General features: G+C 38.8%; 1 protein-coding gene and 1 non-coding gene across 2 annotated transcripts in view; one reads left to right on the top strand and one right to left on the bottom strand.

The window, feature by feature from the left end:
- The first annotated feature begins 6,879 nt into the window (after window positions 1-6,879).
- YES1 (YES proto-oncogene 1, Src family tyrosine kinase) overlaps window positions 6,880-23,254 on the top strand; it is a 72,059-nt gene continuing 55,684 nt past the window's right edge. Inside the window, exon 1 of the mRNA XM_040632682.1 lies at window positions 6,880-6,988. The gene's annotated coding sequence lies outside the window, so the exon portion shown is untranslated. The remainder of the gene's footprint in view (window positions 6,989-23,254) is intronic.
- Window positions 19,060-19,163, bottom strand: LOC121103301. The gene has a single exon (XR_005835457.1). It is a non-coding gene; the product is annotated as a U6 spliceosomal RNA (small nuclear RNA).

Raw genomic sequence — 23,254 nt, 5'->3', positions numbered from 1 at the left:
CAATTGTTACCTCTATCCAATTCCAGAATATTTTCATAACCCCAGAATAAACCCTATACCCACTAGAAGTAGAACCAGAATTAATATTTACTCCCAGACCAAAGATCTTTCCACTGTCAAAGCTTTATATGAATTTCCAAACTGATTATCTTTTTTTTTTTTTAAGATTTTATTTATTTATTTGACAGAGAGAGAGACAGCCAGCGAGAGAGGGAACACAAGTGGGGGGAGTGGGAGAGGAAGAAGCAGGCTCACAGCAGAGGAGCCCGATGTGGGGCTCGATCCTACAACGCCGGCATCACGCCCTGAGCTGAAGGCAGACGCTTAACCGCTGTGCCACCCAGGCGCCCCCCAAACTGATTGTCTTAAGTAAAGTTTAATAAGGGTGGATATGTCTAAATGACCAAATTTATCAAATACATGCTTGGACTTCACATGAGTCTGTGCCATTAACCATCTTAAGATTTTATATAAATTTCTATATTCTTTCTAAAAAAACCTACCATATTTTTAAGGGTACGTGACAAACACTTAGGAACAGATCCTCTATATTCTATAAGGACTCAGGAAATGTTTTGTTTTTTGGATGTATAACTCATCATCTCAAAGGAAATGAGACTAGTGACTTCTAGAGAGTGTGTGAGACTGGAGCCTTTCACAAAAGGAGGATTTTTTTTTTCTATTTCGAGGTTTTCGAATAAAACTCACAACTAGAAAATAGGTCCTTAAGAGGTCTAAGGAGAATCCACATATTTTCTTGAACAGGAGTTCAAATAAATTTTAAAAGTGCTTCACGGTAATATAAACCAAAATTTTCACTCTGGTTTTAAAAATATCCATTCCTTGGTCTCTGGCCTTGTTTCTATTTTAACTTGTTGGAATTAATTTCACATAAAATGAACATGAGTGCCTATTTTCTATTTTATGCCAAAATTACTGGGTCTCTAAAAGAAAATCTCTGTCACATTTGGATTATTTAAATAGTATTCTTTTAAGTGTGAGTCATTGTATATTTTTTTGGTTCTTCAGTGCAGGATTGTTGATTCTTTAGTAAACACAGTTTCAAGTATTCATAATGACATAGGCCCATGCAAATTAATGATTCAGAACTCAAGGCTCAAAAAAAAAAAAAAAAAAAACAGAAGAAGAAGAAGAACTCAGGGTTCAAAAAATTGGAAATAGTTGTAGATTAGTGCACTGTAAAGAAATGAAAATGATGATAATGACAATAAAGCCAAAAAATAATTTTAAAAATATAGTAGTAGTAGTAGTATCAAATTAGGTATAAGCTGTAAAAACTGATTTTTAGTATCTAATGAAAATTTCCAAAAGAAAACTATGCATTTTAAATTAAATTAAATTAAATAATTAAATTATTAATTCCTTCTTCTCTGAAAAAAAAATCCCAATTAAAGCTTTGAAAGTCTATTAATATTTAACATTCCTTGGATTTCAACACAAAGAAAATATCCTACCATTAATTTCTAGTTCTCCAAGTTAAGTCCTAAGACCTTTTAAATACAATATAAACTAAAACATTCACAATTCATCAGGAAATATTGTATAGATGCTTTATGAACGAATGAATAAGTTGATTTTTAAAATACTAAACCTTTCCTGGTGTTGGATTATTAACTGTGTATTGACTCTAATCACTGAGTTATGGTTACTAGGGAAGGCTTAACTACAATTACCTAGCCTTGGCAAATTAAAATGCAAACCTTAACATTGACTTTACCTAGATAATTTGTATTTGGCAAGGCGATTATGTTGTACATGTAGTCATTTCTCAGACATTTGGTTCTCTGTCTGAAGACCCTGGTTTGGGGGAGGTGTCATTGGAAGATTGACAATAGATGCCAAATGCTAATCTCCAGAAATCCATACTTAATGTATGTTGTTTTTCTGAATTGAATTCATTCTTTTTAGGATAGTCTCATGCATCTTTTTCAGTTTGCCCCCAAACCTTTCTTAGAGATACAAGATGATAAAATAATTTCCTACAAATCTAGAATTCCACATTTCTTATTTAGATTCCTATTAATACAAGCAATTTAGCAATTTCAATTATTCCAGAATTTGGAGAAATAAATGCTGTTTTCATGGCCAATGAAATAACATTTAAAAATAATTTCCTTTTTATAATCACAAAGACTTTCAGTAGAATAGGTTTTGGAAACTTTCCTCTCATTAGTTGTATGCTGCTTAACCTCTCCAAACTGGAGGAATCCAATCTGTAATCTGGGATAATACTACCAACCCCCAGGGTGATTATGAGGATTCAGTGAATGATGCAGGTAAAGCACTTGGCATATGTGCAGTGAGGGCTTAATAAAAGATAACCATTGTTGTTCTTGTTATCAATCCTGGTATCTGTACTACCAATCTCACCAATTCATTCACATGACCTAAAACATTTCACCAAAGCATAGATCTTATTTGTTGACTATGTTATTCCCTTAGAAAGAAGAAAAATTAAGTAGCTATTTTAAGTAGTCAAAAGCCCTATTTATATACAAATCAAAAGGAGTATAAATACACTTTACTAAAGGATTAAATGCAGTATGGTTTACATCACATAATAAAATCTGGTCAGATTTTAATTTGCTCAGATTTCATTTACTTTTCACAAATGTGAAAAATAATTATACCACTGAATATACAAAAAGAAGATTTAGCTTAAAAAGGCTATTAAAGGTTTTCAAAAAGCGTAGATTTATTTTCAACACATTTTTTAAAAAATGCCAACTACAATGTTAGCTTGTAAAATACCTAACAATTAACAAGTTCCCTAATACTAACCCTTTATATTTCATAATCTGATGTCAGTTAACTTAAGAGATAAGAGCATGCCTGATTTATAGTTTCTTTTCCAAACCTTTGATGTAGGTAAACATTCTAACTTTAACTTCTTGCCTTCAAGCAAAGTTATGCTCTACTTTTCATAACCCATTTGTAAAGATTTCCAGTAAGTAGCAATCTGGTAGCAATTTTAGTCGTGCTTAAACTCAATGTCAGATACACTGACATATTATGACCACACACCAGCTTAATGTACCAGAAAAGTAAGGGCCAAACACTTGATAATGGCTACAGGAATTGCAAATATAGATCTTGGGAGGAAATGACAAGCCTGCAGGGCAGAGATATCAAATGAGTTTCAACTTCTAACCCAATTTCAGGTGTTTGCTGCCTGAATTGTTATGTTGAGGATTTTGAGGATGGGAGTTAGTGCTCTGGGAGAAAGGATGTGTACTATGCTGTGATCTAAGAGCAATGACTGCCCTGGGCAGGCAGGCTTTGCCAACTCTGCCGTAAGTTTGGGGTGTTACATGTGGCTCAAAGCAATTAGAGTCAGCAATGGGGTCCTACAATATCTTATGCCTGCTTTTCACTATGCATCTTCTTCATCCTCTCTCTGGAAACCAGTTCCCCCATCCCGTGCCCACCCCCTCTATGTGCATGAGACAGGAGATGCTTCCCTTACAGTATTTGAGTTTCCTGTCAGTAGTACAAACAAGTAGCTGAGACTAAGTAGTGGTTTTTATTTGCAAAGAACAGAGGTCTGTACTTAATTTAAGCAGAAAGAGAATTTTCTTTTGGAAGTTCAGAGAAAGGACAGGAAGATTGGTGGAACACACTCATGCAGGAGCCAAGGAAGGCAGGGCAGAGTCCAGGTCCTGCCATAGGGATGGTCTGCTTGGCATGCAGGCACCATCGGCACTGGACACTTGCCTATAGCTACTGGACTCCCCTATCCCTAGACATCGGTCTTCTGCCACTGGATTCTCAATACCACAGCCACCATGAATAATCACCAAGTCACCTTTGTGTCACTCCCTCAAAATTCAAAATTCCAAGGTGAAGCCTGGGAATAGAGGTACTCAGATCACAGGGGACACTCCTGCTATCAGTAGAGGATTTGTTCTCAGAGAAGAGGAACTTGAGTTAAACAATACCCTCAAAAGATGTCCACCTCATGCTATATTCTGCTAGGAAGGCATGTGAGAAGATGCCATGTGCCATCCAGCTTAGAGACTGCTGACACAGAACTAAGTTGAGAGTGTGAGAGTTTAAAGTTAAAAGTAAGGCTAACTAGGATTAGGCAGAGTGGGTACCAGGAGGAGCTAGAGCAGAAACTAGGGCTTTTGCTAGATATAACAGGCCTGGGACCAAACTGCAGGAGAACCAGAAAGAATGTGGGTTAAAGAAACAAACCAAGAGATGACCCCAAAGTAGGTTCCAACCCAAAGACCAGACTTCCAAAAAATAGTCCTGGAGCTGGGGAGGCACACTGGGCACAGGATGGAATTCGGTTTTAGACCAGGTAGCCAAGTTTAGAAGCTGGAGAGAACAAAAAAACAGAGCAAAAAGATGGGCTGGTTTTGCTGAAGCTTACATAAGATTGGTATTTGTTACATCTATTCATTGTAGGACATGTTCATATACATCCAATGAATTCGTTCTCTTAAGCTTTGGCCAGTTGAGGGGAAGTAAAAACTATAACACACTAGCACCAGTCCTTGAGGCAATGAAGGCATCAGGAACATTCAGAAATTGATGGATTTATTGCACCTCTCCCTAACATTCAAGGATGAATACTTTCCATTTGCCTAATTTTCTAATCTTTGTTTAGAGGGGTCCTCATATTCTTCCTAATTGGGACTAAGAGCAATTTTAGCCAGGTGGAGGAGGCAAGGCTAATATGCTTTAAGTAACTTCAGGCATCAAGTGGACATGAGAAGATCCAGGCTTTGAGTGGTTAGCACAAGTCCAGTGGAAAGCATTTTGAGAGCGGTTGTAACAGGATGGTTATCAGAGAGCAGAGACCAGCGCATGCATCCTGTGTAGGACTGCAGGCTTTCTAGTTATCAGGAGAAGAAAATCATCATCATCAGCCTCAGTGATGGAAGCAGCAGCAGCAGCAGGTAGATTTATCCTAAACACAAACATTTCCTAGCAAAATCACGAGTTCTAGGGTGAGCTCAAATGTGCTCCAGCTAAACTCTATTGTAGATGAATATTCCAAAAGCCAAAACAGGGAATGAGTTAACAAAAAGATTCAAAATGAGGATGAATAGAAGAAAACTCAGTAAGTTAACAGAACATGTAGGAGATTTTGACACCCTTTCCCACCTTTAGAACTCCATACAGAACATTTTCAAAGCCACCTCATCCCTTAAACTAGGGTAAACTAGTACTTTAGAGTTCACTTTTTGAGGCTGTGAGTTTAGGACAACAAAAATATCTGTATTTTATCTAAAAGTTTAGAAAAGTAACAGTCAAAAATTTACTTTCTAGTTTAAAAAAAAACCGGACTATAAATCTACATGAAAATGTTTGATCCCCAATACAGCTAAGGGCAAATGAAATTTTAGTAGCTAAGTCCAGTTAAAGCACCATGCCATATTATGTGTACCTCTTCGTTAATGTGAATGCCAATGCCTACCTTTGGTTCATTTAGTGAGCTGAAGAAAAAATTTCAAACCCTTATATGCATTTCCTAAATTCCTAGAATACCAGAATACTGACACATGATTGTGCTATTTCTTACTTGTCAAAGATGATTCTGAATTTCGCTGAAAACCACAAAGGAAACCAACAGACCCACATTAATAGTTCCGATAACCCCACCAAGGAGGAAATACAGAGAGGAAGTGGGGCAGAAGTGATTTTAGCAGAAGAGCCTCAATGTTCATTCAGCCTGTTCTGACACTGACTAACCCTCATCTTTATCCCAGTTCCTTCTGGATCCTCTCCCTTCTCCTTCAGGGGCTGGCTACTGGGCAGACAGGAAAGGTGATTGGATTCGGATTAGCAGAATTCTAGTTGTGGCTGCTGCACTTTCGGGGTCGCAGCCTCAGTTTCCACAGCTGTCAAACAGGATATTAATACCTATCCCTCACTGGAAAGTTGCCGGGATCGTATAAGAATACGTTGTCTCCAGACAAGCCAAGGCCACCATTACTGGGAGAGTCGCCAAGAGAATTCAGCTTCGGTTCCTTCTCCCGGCAAGGCTGGTTCGACCAACAATCAACAGGAAGCTGCAGGAGTTGGGACAGGATCCCCGGCTCGGAAAGAGGCCAGACGCGAGCGTTTTTGGACGGCGATCAGGACGGTGATGAGAGCATTAGGAACGCCCCCCTGGCTCACGCGGCTGGGCTGAGATTTTACTATCGGCGACAAAGGCTGCGGAAGCATAGTACTAAAAAGCAAACAGTTAACCAAAATAACTCAATCCTGTCCTCCCCCACAAAAACAAACAAAGCCCAAAGCCGTCGGCACTACAGAACGGGGCGAAGGGAACTGAGAAAGGCAGAGGGGGCGGAAGCTGCACCCCTCACTCCATCTCCAGGGGCAGTCGAGTCCGCGGCCGTAGGGTCCGCGGAAGGGGAGGGGGCGCTGTGGGTCCGCTCTCCGCGTGCAAGAAGCGCCTCCTCCTCACGCCCCCTCAGCCAGCGCCGCCTCGGGAATCCGCCCCGGACCCCGCCGCCATGTTGGGTCCGGATAAGTGACTCGGACTACAAGCCGACGGGGACGGCGGGGGGACGGCCCGCAGCCCGCGAAGCGCGCCGGCGCCGGAAGGCGGGGGGCGCTCGAGCCCGGGCGGGCGCGGCGCGAGTTCCGGTGAGCAAGCCGGCCGCGCGCGCAGGTAGCCGCAGCCCCCGCCCTCGCCCTCGCCCTCGCCCTCGCCCTCGCCCTCGCCCCCGCCCCGCCCCCGCCGAGGAGGGGCGGAGCCGGGAGTGAGGGCCGGCGCCGCGCGGAGTGGAGGTGGAGAGTGAGGCCGAGGGGTGGGGGAGCCCGGGAATTCCCTCCTCCTGAAGTAACGAGTGCGGGGCGGCTGTGCCGTCGTCGCTGCAGCCGGGCGCTCGGGACGAGGAGGTGGAGGAGGGAGAGGGCCCCGCGGGCCTCGCCTCCGCCCGCCGCCCTCTCCTCGCTACCCCGAGCCGCGGTAGCGGCGACTCATGAGAGCGCGGCTGGAGGGCAGGTAAGGACCCGGCGGGGCCCCGCGGGCGGAGGCGGCCGACCCCGGCCCGGGCAGTGCTAGGCCCCGGCACCCGCCCGCGCCCAAAGGCGCCGGCGCTCCCCGCCCCCGCAGGTTTGGAGTCGGGAAGTTGGGGAGAAACTTCTCCCCTCCCCCGTCCCGGCTCGCCCAGCGGGCGTGTCTCCTTCCCGGCGCTACCTGCTTGCCCCCTGACTCGGTCTCCGCCCCGTCCAGTCCTTCCCGGTCCCGCCCAAGTCCGACTTAAGGTCCTTGGAGCGGTAGGCTACCTCCCTTCGGTGCCTGGGGGCAAGGTTAATTTTGGCTCGCTCGGCCACACTGAGGGCCGAGAGCTGCGGCCCCTTTCTGTCCCGGAGCCGAGGGTCTCCGTGTTAGCTGACGCCGGCTGGCAACTGTGCTGGGGGAGCGGACGTGGGTGTGTGTGGGGGCGAGTGGGTGAGCCTCTCGCTTTACTTGGTTTGATTGAAAACCGCAACATGTTAAAGTTTTCCTTTGTTTTGGGTTGGGGGTTGGGAAGTATGCCTTTCAGCATCCACTTTTACAGTATTATGCCACTCCGCCTCCCATTTGGTTCGGTTCTCTGTCCACATGTTACAGAAAATTTTGTCTTAAAGTGTGTTTTTCTTCTTAATAATTGCTTCCAGCTTTTGCTTTATTGGGCATGGGGCAGCGTCGTTTTAAGAAGCTTTTCGAAAACCAAGTCCGATGTAGGGATTACTTGAATTTTTGTTTTGTGGTGAGTGGAAAATAAGTCCAATGCAAGGACGGCTTTAATTTTTGTTTTGTAGTGAGTGGGACACAACATAGTTCGGATTTGGTTGAATTATTTTCTGTGTAATTAATTGAAACAGGCATGGAGTAGTATACGTTCTAACAATTTATAAATTATTAAAGAAATGAGAAGTCTCTAATGGAATCGCAACTTTATGTTCATGCCATTATGTATATGTGTTTCATGGTGTGCTTTCACATACATGCTTTCACATATACCTGCATATGATTGTAGTGTATTTGTGTCCTTGTAACTGTAGGATTGCAGTGACAGAAGTATCGCGATAATTCTGTACACATTTAAACCATCTTGTTAAATTTCTAAAGTTAAGTTACACACTAAGGAAAACATTACTAAATGTGTACATGTAACTATGCACTTAAGACAGCACCTGGTAAATCTAGTATCTTAACTGGGGCAATGGCATACAGTGGACAGAAAACTTTTTGAATGGGCAGGTTATGAAGGAGTGTCTTGTAGAAGAAAGAGGATCTTGTGTGCATCATACGTGATTTTCATATATTCTGTAAGAAAGTCATATTTCACTAAGCCATACATATGTTTTCTTTTACTAATATGTGAGGCACCTGTCATAGTTGACATTTAAGAAAGGAAGTTTAAAAATTTTAAATTTTGGACATTACCTAAACTTCCGTGGAGATTTTGAATGCTCGTTGACAATCACAGGGTCTTAAATTTGAAAAAGAAAAGGAAACAGTTGCTTTTGATTTGAATCTAAATACAAGACAGTTCATATCCGTGTTTTCAGAATAAAAGATAAAAAAGCTCTTAAAATACGTACTCTGCTGTAACCACCATAATGTTATAATAACTTTTAATTTTGCAGTATGTTTTTGCTGACTTCATAAACCACAAAATTGACTCTTTTCTATTCAACCGAAAGTGAAATTACGGCTTTGACCTGTCTTCCTGGGATAGGTGGAATTTGTCTTATGGCTGAAGTATGTTAACACATGGCTTAAGTTTTGTTTAATTCTTAAGTTTTTGTTTAATTCTTAAGTTTTTGTTTAGTTCTTAAGTTAATTCTTAATACATGGCTTAAGTTTTTTTTAATTCAGGAAAATCTCAAGCTGAAAAATCAATGTCCATACAAATAAATCTTCTTCCTGATATGTAATGTTAAGAGAATAAATGTTATAAGCTAATAGCAACAACACAGTATAAGTGAACTATTATTACCAGCCCATGGTATAAGATTTATTAATGCAAAGTTCAAATTTGCATCTTTTTAGGCAGTAAATAATTTGTTAACGTGAGTAATTTTTCTTTACAAACATACGTAACTCTCGATCTAGTGTTCAATGTAGGCATCATTTATTAGTTCCTATTAGCATTATATTAAAAAGAGGTACAAATCCAGTTACAAAATAAGTCATGGGAATGTAAGGTACAGCATAGGGATATGGTCAGTAATATTATAATAACTTTGTATGGTGACAAATGGTAACCAGACTTATTGAGGGGTTTGTTTCATGATGTATAAAAATATCAAGTCACTATGAGGTACAGTTGAAACTGGCAGGGTATTGGATGTCATTTATACTTCAATTTAAAAAAGTGCCTAATATCAAAAAATTTAAAAGCAATACTAAGCTCTGCTGTCTGGGAATGCAGACTTGGGCAATAAAACTATTTAAAAAAAAACCTGCAAGGAAATGATTTCTATAAAAGTAAAGATAACGGGAGGTGGGAAGAAGTTATGATTGGGACCCAGCTTCTGCAGCGGTGACAAAGTTTTAACCCGGTGGTGGTTGCAGGGGTGGTCTTAGTGTATTCACAAAGCCATACATTTGTTCTGTGTGCCTTTCTGTATCTGTTTTAGTTCACATAGGACTTATTTTTTAAGGCGACTATGTGTAATATACTATATAAGGTGTTTGTGTAAAGAACTTAACATTTAGGGGCGCCTGGGTGGTGCAGTCGTTGAGCGTCTGCCTTTGGCTCAGGGCGTGATCCCGGCGTTTTGGGATCGAGCCCCACATCAGGCTCCTCTGCTGGGAGCCTGCTTCTTCCTCTCCCACTCCCCCTGTTTGTATTCCCTCTCTCGCTGGCTGTTTCTCTCTGTCAAATAAATAAAATCTTTAAAAAAAAAACAAAAAACTTAACATTTAGTGACTGCCTTTAGAACACTGCCTGGGCTGTCCTTTGCAAACAGGATTAGACTTACTAAATCTTAATTGTCATATTCCAGCTATTGTTTGTCACTACTTTGACATGTAAATAACATGTTAATTATGTTAATATTTTGAGGGAGAACACCAGATTTTACTAACTCTAAATCCTCTTAGCTTATATATTGTAAATTCCCAGACAGCAGAGCTTAGGTAGTCAAAATGTTTATTAAACTAATGGATACTAAATATAAAATACAGTTTTTTTTCATAAAATCATGTAAATGACATCTATCACATCAGGGTGATAAGTCTTTTAACCATTTTTTCTTTTTTTAAGGATTTTACTAGAGAGAGAGCATGCGTGTACACACACACACACACACACACACACACACACACACACAGGAGGGGGAGGGCCAAAGGGAGAAGGAGAAGCAGACTCCCCACTGAGGGGGAGTCTGAGGCAGGGTTGGATCCCAGGATCCTGAGATCATGACCCTAGCCAAAGGCAGACGCTTAACTGACTAAATCACCCAGGCGCCCCCCATTTTCTGTTTTCTGTAACAGTAATTCTTTGGATCAGTAATTTTGGCCTTAGTTTTGATATTCTTAAGGATGTCATGAAATTCTCAGCATAATAAGTTTTCGTTTTCTTAAGCTTTATGAAGATGTGCCATATGGCACCTAACAGAAGAGTATGTTTTGTTTCAAGAAAGCAAATGACAGTATGGTGTTGGAGTTTCAAAAATGCTGAGAATCATTGTATTATGCTACTTGCTTTATGTAATAGCTTGCTGTTTTAGTTGTCGATTTTGTTGCTTTGCATTGTCGTAATGTAGAGTTAAAGAAGAAATCACGTCTGTGCCAGATTCTTATATCACAGGAACTTTCAGTCATGTTATAAAGGTGATGTTTGTGGCACTGGCTTTGTTATGTGAGTATTTACAGGAAGTTTTAGTTAAGATCTTCCATTGTTCAGAGCTCTACATGGCTTAGGTCACCTTCAGTTCACATTTAAACAGGTCTATAATACAAATCCAGAGTTCTTCCAGAGAAGTACAACTGCTTTTCTTTACAGGTAATAATCTGTTCCTATTAAAGTATCTTGGTATCTTATTGGTAGTGTGTACAGCAGTTTGTGTGTGGCTGTGGTAGGGTATGTATTATTGCTTTTCTTCCTCTCAGCTGCTCCAGTGCCACAATTAGGCTGAGTATTGCTCAGCTGCAGCTGCTGGGTGATTATGAACCATCCAGCTCCTGTCTAAACTCAGAGGCAGATTTAGCAAAAGGAGCTATAGTAACAGCAGAGGGTGAAAGAGAAGAGCCAGTGCTGCTGCCAATATCATTTTAACATGTCTCTGTGCCAAGGAATTGTTGGCTGCAGCAGCACTACTGTTGTCTTGGAACGAGCAGACTTGATGGCAACATATCCGGGTCTGGATTGAGTTTACCTGATGTTACTCTTTAAAATCTTGAAGCTCACTCCAGGAAAGAGAGAGAATCCTGTAATTTCAAAGTACAGGATAATACTGATGGACTGAATTACAAGCGTCAGTGCCCAGGATAGCGCCCTTCAGTTTCCCTTGCTTGAGTGTATATATGTGGCTGTAGGCTCCCTGAAGTTTATACCATAGACTCCATGCTGCTTTAAACTGTGTCACTTAGAAGTGCTGCTGCTCTTACTGTTTGTGGAGTGGCAGGAGAGTTTATATGCAAGTTCTTTGGACACCCTACTTTTTTCCCAGGAAGTGGAAGATTCTCAAGAGGGATTATTTCTAGAACTACTTGCACATGGTATTTCCCCTGTGTCTGCCTGAATTTTGCAAGTAGGAACCCTAGATTCTTTTCTGTTGTTCTTTATTCCTGGGGTATGAGAAGATGGACATCAACAAACGCAGATACATTATCAGCTATATGTGGCAAGCCCCAGGCTGGAAGATGCCATAGGCAAATTTTGCTGCTTCTGAAATGTTACTCATTTTATAAACATGCTAAGCAAAGAGCAGCATCTTGTCCTCTCTCCTACCATGACTGTCAGAAAATCTACAGAGACAATTCCTTTTGCTGATTCTGGCTTTGAAACTTGGTTTGGGGTTGGCTAATTTGGGATGGGTAATACGAAGCATTGGAAGAATCAGCCCTCCAACTTGTATAAGCAGAAGGAAGGAAGAGGTACTGAAGACCGTACTCCTGAACGTTAACAAGTACACATTGTCATTGTGGCCCATACTTAACAGAACACTGGTATATTGGCTCCCATCTTTGTGCTCCCACAAAACTCCTCTGATATGAAAGCATCTTACATTATAATTATTTCTTTCCATTACTGTGATACATGTGGCAGGGAACTGTTTTATATGAATCTTTGAGAACAGTCTCCAGTAGAATAAATGCTTAATAAATTTTGAGTTGTATACAGAGATGTGGTTCTGTGTATTTTATGACTATAATATACAGACTTTTGCTACACATATTTTAAAGATCTGCCTCTACTAAAATTTTGTAAAACTTAGTGGGTTTTTTGGTAAGCTATTGTTAAAACAAATTCTCTAGATTTTTACCCTCAAAAGTTTTGTTTTAGAAAATGATTTTATAAAACAGTTGGTAAACACTTGGAAATGTGAATTTAAAGGTCATTTTGATATTTCTAATAAACTGGAAATTCTTTGTAGTGAAGTTAAACTAGTCTTTAATACGATTTATTTTAAATAAATGTTTTTTAGTGTTTTAATGGATATAGAAAGCTCAAGCTATCCACCAAAGAGAAAAAAAAAAAAAAAGGAAAGAAAACCTAGATTTTTCTAAAATACACTTGTCAGCCTATCATGTTACTAGTGACAATCAATATTATAACCATGGCTTACGTTCATATCTTCCAAGGACCAAAAGAGAAGTCCTGATTTTCTTGATATAATTCGTGTAAAAGAATGTGTGTTTTATAGGATATGTCTGCTGTTACTCGGGGTGTGGGTGAAGACAGGAAGTACTGGGAGGAAAGGACTGACTGCTGAAACTTAAAGATTGCCTGGTTTCAGCCTATGTTCCTAGCAGTATGTAAACTCTAGATTTTCTTAAACTAATTATGATGTCTAGTTACTTCTCTAATTTTTTAATGTAACTTACAGTTTGTTAGCATTAAGTAGAAATGGGAGTAGAGTGGAGAAAGTTGGTGGCTTTTGCTGCATAATTAATACTTATAATTGTTCTTTGGCAAGTTTATTTCTTTTTTTTCTATTTTCATAATTTTTATTTTGTTATATTAGTCACCATACAGTACATCCCCAGTTTTTGATGCAACATTCCATGATTCTTTATTTGCATGGCAAGTTTATTTCTTACATTTGTTCTCACGCAATTAGTATTTTACAGATAAGAGCATTTTTAGAATAATAGTTGTCAGACATTTGAAAAGGAGCAGAGAAGGCAATATGGTATAATAAGGAAAGGACTAAAAGATAGAAGGCCATCTGGATTTTAATGCCACTTTGGCCAGTGAAGAGCTATGTGGCCTTGGTCAGTTCAGTAAATACCCTATGCCTCAGTTTCACCATTTGAAACGAGGTAGTTGGGCCTGATGGTTTCTGATATCCTTTCAGCCTTATATAAATGTGTGGTTCTGTTACAGTTGAAGTTTTTATATTGATAACATTTTAAGAAAATGTTTCAGACTCTAGAATTTGAAATAGATAATAGGTAAGTAAAGGTTGTAGTAAAAAAACTGACCCATAGACTTGGCACTGGACTTTCTCCAGCAAATGTAGTGTTATTTCATTAAGTGGATATTAAACCCATGGTGTAACAAATACTGTGCTAGTTTTGATGTTATAAAAATGTTTGCAGCATGACTGCTGCCTTTTAGGAATTCACAGTTGGGTGGAACTGGCTATGATTAGGAGACTTATAAATTTTGTAGATTGGTAGATCTTTTTAATGTGATAATCTAGTACAGCACTTCTCTGGTTTTTGATGGGATTAGTGTGTGATACCTCTGAAACTTTAATGAATCCCTTTGCACTAGATACTTGTAGCCTCAAGCAAACTGATGCAATTCTCTAGGCAGCAAGACTTGATTTGATTTTCTAGACAGTTCATTACAGATGTGTGACACATATGCAGGTTCCATAAAACTTATATAGAAGTTTTACTATAAGAAGGCACATTTGAAAATAAGGCCTTTACAGAACATTTCAGATTTATTTTGCAGTAAAATTAAAGAGATAAGGGCTTTATTCATTGAAGCAAATAGATGTGATGTCAGTTAACAGATAATCACGACTATTTGGATGATAGCTTTGCCACATTATATCAGGAAAATAGCCACTAACATTAAAACATTTAATCTTTTTTAATTGATAAAAACGCAGAGTAATTGTTCTGGATTTTTTTCTTTAACACATTTAGTTACTAGTTAGAACAAAATAAGCATAAACATTAGAAAATGTTAGCTTTTTAAGGTTTGCACAGAAGATCTTGTAAAAAAACAAAAACAAAAGCAAAAAGCCACTAAAATTATAAGTAAATTGTGTTCCCAAAGTTTGTCAGTTGGGTCTTTCAAAATCAAAATCTTTTCCCAGAAAAAGTCTTTTTTGGAATGTTAGCCTTTTTGGTTAGATTTCTAGTCAGATCATTAGAGTTTATAAAAACAAACAGTTATAATAGTGTTTCATTGGTAAATGTGTTCTGATTGATTTTCAGGTTTTTGTTTTTTTAAATCTGAGCTCTTTGAACATATGAAATATTTGGTCTACTAAATGCTCTGATGATGACCCCATTGCCTTACTAGCTACCCTGTCTCCTCACCTTCCCAGCTCTTCGTCATTTAAAAATCACTGTTATGAGTTTCATATTAGAATTCCAGGACCCTCCCAATGAGGCTTTGCTGTTAAGCTGAATTTAAATACAGGAGAGTCCCTAGTTTCTCCCACCTGCTTATTCCAGGCACTCGAAGCCTATTTCCTACTCTATAGGACGGTGTGAGGAATGGGAAAGCTTCAAAAGATTGGAAATGAGAAACAAAAATGAGGGAAGTAGAAAAGGGCTTGGGAAATTGAGGAATGAGTGTAATGTGGAAGTTTATAATTTCCTCCTTTGTGCCTTTTTTTTTTTTTGTTTCCCACCCATTTACTATCAAAGGCATTGGGTATGAAGGAGGAAAACCTGTGTTATGGCAGGTGCTATGCTACACGTGTATTCATATGCATTATCGCACTTAAGTATTTGAAATGCCTTTTCAAAATAAAAAAATTGTGGCTGAGATAGATGTTTGTTGCATGTGAAGAAACTGAGGATTAGAAAGTATATGTAATTTGCTAAGGTCACTTGACTAGTGATGACTAGTAGAACTGAATTTATCTAACTGACAATAAGCCTGTTTGCTATAAGTCAACTTCCTTAGGGATAAAGAGCAGTGATGGAAGGGAGGATTTCTTATCTTTTTCCTTCTCTTTTAAATTGTACATTTTTATTGGAGCTGAGAATTTTCAGCCATTTATACTTTTTAATTGAAGTGGCTTTGGAGTACATATTTCATAATGGGAATCAAGGTCAGATATTATATGAACTGAAAAAGATGGGTTATTACATTAAATTCTAGCAAATACTTTCCTTTTATAGGTTTGGCTTTGTAATGGAAAATTGATATATACTAATTCCAAAATGTTCTTTTGTCTTTTTATAACAAGATGCTCAGCCCAGATTAACAAAGAGACAGTGTTTGGATGTTTTTCCAATCAAGTTTCTTTTTTTTAATCTAAATTTAATTCATCAAAAGAACAAAGCAGGCAAAAGATGGGTATTTCACTAACTAAACTGTAGCAAATGCTGTCCGTTTTTAAGTTTGGGATTGTAAAGGGTATACGGAGTCTATGTGTATATAATCAGCTTCTTTTTCTCTTTTCCTGTCACCCCACCTCCCCTGCATTGAGTTTATGCTCAAATATGAGTCTTCTGAGTCAGAAGCTGGCTCAAACTTCTATTGTGCAACATTGCCTTTATTTCTGCTAATTAAATCATTTTTTCCTAGATGAGTTGGTAGAAATAGATGGAAGGTCTGCATTGTCTGAATGGTCCTACATCACATTTTGGATATGCTGCAGAAAGAGAGCATACTTTTAAATTTGCCTTGTCAGTAAGATGGCAGTTTCCTACACCTTGGTACAGACTCATCAGCCATTCAAAGCTTTCCTTCCTTCTGGAGGAAACTGTAGGATTCTTCTTACATACTGGCTTGTTCCTATGAATCTTATTGTTATATGAATTCCTTACTCTCTGGATGAAAAGTCTCATCTAAAGTTCCAAATGGAAATTTTGTTTCCTACTCATTTACCACTGTGTCAAATTCTGTTGACAAAGATTTCCTTAACCACCGTAGAAGCCTTTTCTTCTTTGGCTTCCTTTTATTTCTTCAGTTGTCTCTAAGAATGTACCCTTTGTCCTCTTTAATAAGCTGGAGCATTGTTTTCTAATGGAGAATGCTAGGTTGGTTTTGTAGCATTATTATCCCACATTGAATATAACTCCTTCATACATCACTCCAACAGTTCCATTATTGCCCATGTTTATTAAGTCTACATAAGTGTTGGCAGATAGGTTTAAAACTAACTCTAAACGGTTTTGCCAACTCTAAATGGTGGGAGTGGCTGCTGCTAGAATGTAAGCTCCATGAAGGTAGGGAGGGATCTTTGTTTTGGTTACAGAAGTTATCTCAAGCATCTGGAACAGTAGCACAATGTAGGTACTTATTAAATGCTCTAAAATGTATGACAGTGTAACAGTCTGCTAGCAGTGTTTGCTTCTCATGGGCATGGGAGAAAGAAATGTCAACAAATAGCTAGTTCTTCATTAGAAGCTCCTGCTGTAACCATAGCTGCTTTTTACTCCAGGCTCTTCGGAGTGGCAGGCCTAGGGCTAAACTAGTGGCATCAGTGCTCATGGTGAATTCAGATAAACATTGTACTTGAGTCTGATGGAGAAACTGAGGTTTGATTTGGCAGTGACTTGTGTTAAAGACCAGTAAAAAAAAGTATGTGGAATAAGGGGATTTCTTTCTTTCTTTCTTTTTTTTTTTTAAGATTTTATTTGTTTATTTGAGAGAGAGAGAGAGACCGCCAGAGAGAGAGGGAACACAAGCAGGGGGAGTGGGAGAGGAAGAAGCAGGCTCCCAGCAGAGGAGCCTGATGTGGGGCTCGATCCCATAATGCCGGGTCACGCCCTGAGCCGAAGGCAGACGCTTAACGACTGAGCCACCCAGGCGCCCCGGGATTTCTTTTCTTTATATCTTATTATATCTCTAGCAGCTGTGCTTCTTAAAAACTCTGGCGCACATCACTTCCCCTTACATTATGTTGATGTAAATGAGTTATATGCATATATCTGGTTGTAAGTAGACTAAGAACAATAGTCTGTGGTAGGGCTACCTTACACTGACAACCTTAGAAGGGGAGAATGAATTTTTGGTGGAATAGTAGTTGTCTTTCCCCCAGAAGGGGAGAGAAAGTAACGTATTAGTTAAAAAAGTTAGATATCTGTATGGAAATACACTGGTTGTAGAAACATGATTAGACTATTTGAAAGTTGTGAACAAAGATGATATCTTTTGTTGTTGTTGTTTTTAAAGTAAGCCCTGTGCTGAATGCACCCATGACCCCGAGATCAAGAGTTGCATGCTCTACTGACTGAGCCAGCCAGCCAGGTGCCCCAAGATGGTATCTTCTTAATTTAAGACAACATATTAGTACTGAAGCAAACTAATTATGATGGAAAAAGTCAAACATCCTAGCACCTTCTGCAAGTTTGCTTTTTAGAAGCAGAGTATCTGGAAAAATATAATTTCATGTTTTAGGTGGTAAGGGAAGCTATAAAGATATTTGCTGTTTTGAACTTAATTAGGACCAATAGAAAAAAGTGATATGCAAATTATAGAAAGAACTTTTGGAGATAGGGGCATGTTGTCCTGTTTATATTAAAAGTAAGAGGAAAAGTAATTTTGGACTTCAAGTAGATGTATGCTCTAGACTTTAAGAAACATATTTGAAAACCAGTGAAAGTCTGCGATTTCAGATTCTGATGGGCAGTATACCACCTAAAGGAATGAAAAGTCTAAAAATGCCCCAGACTTTATATATGAAGAGCGTAGGAAGCACTCTGATGTGGGAAGGGGTCAGAGAATTGTGGATTGTATCTGCATTTATGTAGTCCTTTTAGTGATTGAGAAAAGATAGGAATTAGCCATATCAAAGAATTTGGTGGGGATGGTAGCAGGTGGGAATTATGATGGAGCTAAAGCCCTATCCCACTCCCGTTCTTATCTCATTACTTTTTACCACCTTAGCCACTCCTGCTGGGGCTTAGATTTTGTTTTTGATTTTTTTTTTTTAAATCAATAGAACTTAAATCAGGAGGAACTCATAATAAAGGTCAAGTGGAAGAGAGGGTCAAGAACCTCTTAGGATATTGTCAGAAGATGAATAGGATTTTTAGAATGATTGATGCTTAGAAGAAAAAAACCTAATGACAATGTAGATGATTCTTAAAGATGAATTCAAAGCTGGAAGTAAGAAGGAAGCCACAGATCCACAACTGAAGGAAGGTGACATAATAAGTAACAGGAAATGCCTAGCAAGTCTTCTTTTCATCTCTTGACTTCTGTAACATGCTCTTTAAGTTAGAAAAGCTAGAAGAGAGTAAGAAAGTAGATAAGAGGGCGTCTAGTTTCAGGTGAGTTCAAGCTTCTAAGTCCAGAAGAATTCTGTCTGAAGGCTCCAAAAGACATTTCTGTTATTCCCGGGGCCTTGGTAATAGAGAAACCAACGGAGACAGGTAGACATTTCCAAAAAAAAATTTTTTTGATTAAACGATATCTTATATCTTAAATGAGGTTTGTTTACTCTTAAGCTTGTTTCTGGGCTTTCATTCTTTTCCATATATTGTTTATTCCTGTGCCAATACCACAAAGTCTAATGATTAGGACCATGATAACAACGAGAAGAGCAGTTAGTGTTGAGTATTGCCTGTGTGCCAGTCACGGCAAAAAATAACTTTAATATATTTTAACTTAATTCATTTCTTACAAAACTCTGAGTTAAGTATTTGTCTTTTATTCTAACATTTAGCCATTTTATTTCATGAAAGGATTTTCTTTCTTTTTAAAAAAAAATATGGAATGCTGCACAAATTTGCATTTCATCCCTGTCTGCAGGCTATGCTAATCTTTGTATCTTTCCAGTTTTAGTATATGTGCTGCCAAAGTGAGCACTGAGTTAGTATTCTTTTAAGTAGGCTCCACAGCCAGTGTGGAGCCCAACGCGGGGCTTGAACTCACGACTCTGAGCTCAAGACCTGAGCTGAGATCAAGAGGCTTAACTGACTGAGCTACCCAGGCACCCTGAGAAGTTCCATTTATTCATGTACAAGCTAGGACTATAACCAGCTCTCTAACTTCAGAGCCCATTCTCTGAACTGTGAGGTTGTGATTACTAGTAGGACAAATCTCATTTTTCTTTTTCAAAAATTTCCCAGCTATTCTTATGCATTTACTTATCCATATGAGCTTCGCTGTGATTTTGATTTAGATAATGTTAATTATTTAGGTTTATTTAGGAAGAATGGACATCTTTTAATAATGTCTCTTACCATCCAAAAAGTTATAGGTTTCCATTTGTTCTTTATATTACACAGGGTTTTATTTTGGTAATATAGACTTTAAACATTTTTCCTTAAACTTACTTGTAGGTATTATTTCATGTGTGGTTTGAAAAAACCTTGTTACTTGGAAATAATCTCAAAGTTATAGGAGAGTTGCAAGAATAGTACATAGAACTTCTGGATCTCCCTCACCCAGATTTACCAATTGTTAGCATTTTGGTACATTTGATTTTATTATTCCTGCTTTGTGTATATATATATGGGTATTCCCATTCTTTCCACCCCCTCCCACCATTTGAAAATTAGTGCAAACATCACATCTTATTACCCTTAAGTACTTCAGCCTGTATTTCCTAAAAACAGGGACATTCTCTTACACAACCACAGTTATGATTACTAAATTTAGAAATTTTAACAATGCCATTTTACAGTTATCTGGTATACAGTTGTAGGTTGACTTGTGTTTTCCCAAAAGATAGTTTTTTGTCCTAACTCCCAGTACCTGTTAATGTGAACTTCTTCAGAAATCAGTAGTTGTCTATGTAATCAAGTTAAGATGAATTCATACCAAATTAGGGTGGGCCCTAAACCAATATGACCAGTGTCCTTATAAGAAGAGGAAAATGCCATGTGACAACAGAGGCAGAGATTGGAGTGATCCAGCCCAAGCCAAGGAACCTCAGGGATTAACAACAACAATCAGAAGCCTGGGAGGAGGCAAGGAAGGATTCCGTCCAGAGTTGGGAACATGGCCCTGCTAACACCCTTGATTTTGAAATTCCAGTCTGAGAGCATAAATTTCTGTTGTTCTAAGCTTTTTTTTTTTTTTTTTTTTTACAGCGGCCCTAAGGAACTAATGTAGCAGTCCATAATCGGTATTTTCCCACTTGTCCTCATAATTCCTTGTAAGAAAATACAGAATCTAATCCATTGCATTTAGTTATTCTATCTTTTTAGTTTCCTTTAGTTTGAACAGCTCTTCAGCACTATCTTTCAGATGCTGGTATTTTTGAAAAGTCAGACTACATGTCTCGTACAGTGTACCTTAGGATTTATCAGGTGTTTCTCATGATTGGATTCAGATTATTAATTTAGGGCAGCAATGCTATATATGGGGTATTGTGTTCTTCCTAGTATAGGCCACGAAGAGGCACTCTATGTTAGTCTGCCCCATTATTGGCAATATTAACTCAGGTAAAGTAATACCTGTTAGGCTTCTTCAGTGTAAAGTTAGCATTTTTTTCTTTTAAATTAAGTAGTAGTATGTGGGAAGTACTTTTAGCTCATTTATCAGTGAGTCTTGTCTGAATTGATTATTTCAGTGTTGGTTGCAAAATAATACTTTTCTAATTCTGTAATTCCTTCTACATTTATTAGTTGAGATTCTGTAAGAGAAAACCTTCCCTTAGTCCTAGTTTGTTTATTATCAGAATGATTTATAGAGTTTTTTTAGTTGACAGGTTACAGTCCATTAATATCCTTATTCATTTTTTTAAAAAGATTTTGTTTGAGAGAGAGCACACACAAGCAGGGGGGAGAGGGAGAAGCAGACTCTGTGCTGATCAGGGGAGCCCCATGTAGGACTCTATGCCAGGACCCTGAGATCATGACCTGAGGCCAAAATCAGACCCTTAACCAACTGAGCCACCCAGGTGCCCCTGTCCTCATTCATTTTGATGCTCAAATTTGTTCTATTTTTGGCCAGCAAGATCTTCAAGATGGCTCCTGTGTACTTTTGATACATTCCCATCATTTTTTGAGTACTACTATTTTTTTTTTTTTTTTTGGTGTGAGGTGTAGGAGCCTAATCTGGTGCTTACCTTGCTCTAGCCATTTACCCAAGGAGCATTGATTCCTTTTTAGCAGGTGTGTGTCGTTTTGAGTGGTTTGTTTTTAAAGTATATTTTTATTGGCTATTTTTGGTATATAAAAAAAGCTATTTCTGGATATATTTTGTAATTGCTCTGTAGAAAGGTCTTGTTTCTGATGGTTTTTCATTTAATTCTCTTAGGTTTTTCTGCATAAATAATCATTATGCATAAATAATGATTCTAACCCAACTCATTTCTAATATTTATCCATCTTACTTGGTTCTCGTGTTTAATTGCATTGGTTAGTACTTTCAGAACAGGTCAAATGTTGTTATAAATTTAATTTAGTAAGACTGTTTCTAGGGTTTGCCATTAAGCCATGATGCCAGTTTATTTGAGCTTTAGCTCTAGATATATAATAGAAGGATTCTTCTATTTCCGTGTCGTGGAGGGTTTTATTTTATCAAGTAGGGGTTGATGCTGACTTAATTTTTTTCTTGGGTTTTTTCCTTTAATAAATGGCTTATTTTTTTAATACAATGAATTAATCTTATAAATAGACATCCTAATACAAACTATCCTAGACTCTATCGATAGACTGTCAATAGAGTCCGAGACTCTATCCTTAGAGTCTGAGAATGAGCTACATATTTTTTTTAGTAGAGAAACATACAACTGTGGTTCCAGGCACTCGGGTATAGTGGTGAAAGGAAAAAAAAAAAACCCCGCAAGCGAAAGGAAAACTCTGTTTCCTCTGTAGAGTACCCACAGAATACTCTGGTCAACAGACATGTGGGGTTTTTCCCATACCAACTAATTTTCCAACACCAGCTGGGTGTTCTTCAGTTCAGTTTTGACACTATTAACCTGGAGTTAGTGTTAGATGTCACAGATTAAGGGCTCAGTTTTTCAAGACTGCTCCCCCACCCCCAGCCTCAGGTGCCAGTTGCAAATAGTGGATTCTCAGGTTACCCACAGCTTCTGTCCAACAGGGTTATAAATTGGGAGTTCTTGCAACTCCTTCCTCAGGTCTGATAATCTGCTAGAATGGCTAACAGAATTCAGAAAAACAGTTCACTTACTAGATTTAGTGGTTTGTTATAAAAGAGTGCAACTCAGGAACCACCAGGTGGAAGAGATGCATAAGGCAAAATATGTGGGAAAGGGCGTGAACTTCAGGTAAGCCACCCTCGTAGCACCTCCCTGTGTTCACCAACCTGAAAGGTCTCTGAACCCTTTCGGTTAGGATTTTTATGGAGGCTTCTTTACATAGAAGTAACTGGTGAAATCACTGACTGTTGGTTATTAGCTTAACCTCCGGCTTCTTTTCCCTTCCCCGAGGTGGGAGTGTGTGGTGGGGCTGAAAGTCCCCAACCAACTAAATCACACATGGTGTCATCTGGCGACCAACCCTCTACAATTAGGGCTTTCCGAAAATCACCACATTAACCTAAACTCAGGTGTGGTTAAAAGAGACTTACTATGAATAACAGAAGGTGTTCCTTTCACCTTTATTGTTCTTAACCACTTAGGAAATTCCAAGGGGTTTTAGGAGTTCTGTGCCAGAGCTCCTTGGCTCTAGCATTTTTCTGGCATCTGTTACTCTGTGTAACAAGTGGTTGGGAAGCAGGTATTTTGATAACCCAGAATGTCTGTTGAAACAATACTACAACCAAGAAAATTGCAATCTCTGAAAGACAAATGGCCTGGACTTCTCTCTTAGGTTAAATCTTTATATCAAAATGTTAGAAAAATCAAAGGACAAATTAGATATGCTTTAAGACTAGAAAGTAGAAAAACATATTATTTTATATTTGTACTGCATTTTCAGGATGGTCCTAGACTCTAGATCTGAAAAACAAAAAATTATGTTCAGTGAGCAAATATGGTG

Source organism: Ursus maritimus, unplaced genomic scaffold (genome assembly GCF_017311325.1).
Source record: "Ursus maritimus isolate PB19 unplaced genomic scaffold, ASM1731132v1 scaffold_18, whole genome shotgun sequence".
In the NCBI taxonomy this organism is placed as follows: Eukaryota; Metazoa; Chordata; class Mammalia; order Carnivora; family Ursidae; genus Ursus; species Ursus maritimus.
This window is presented reverse-complemented; position numbering and strand designations above follow the sequence as displayed.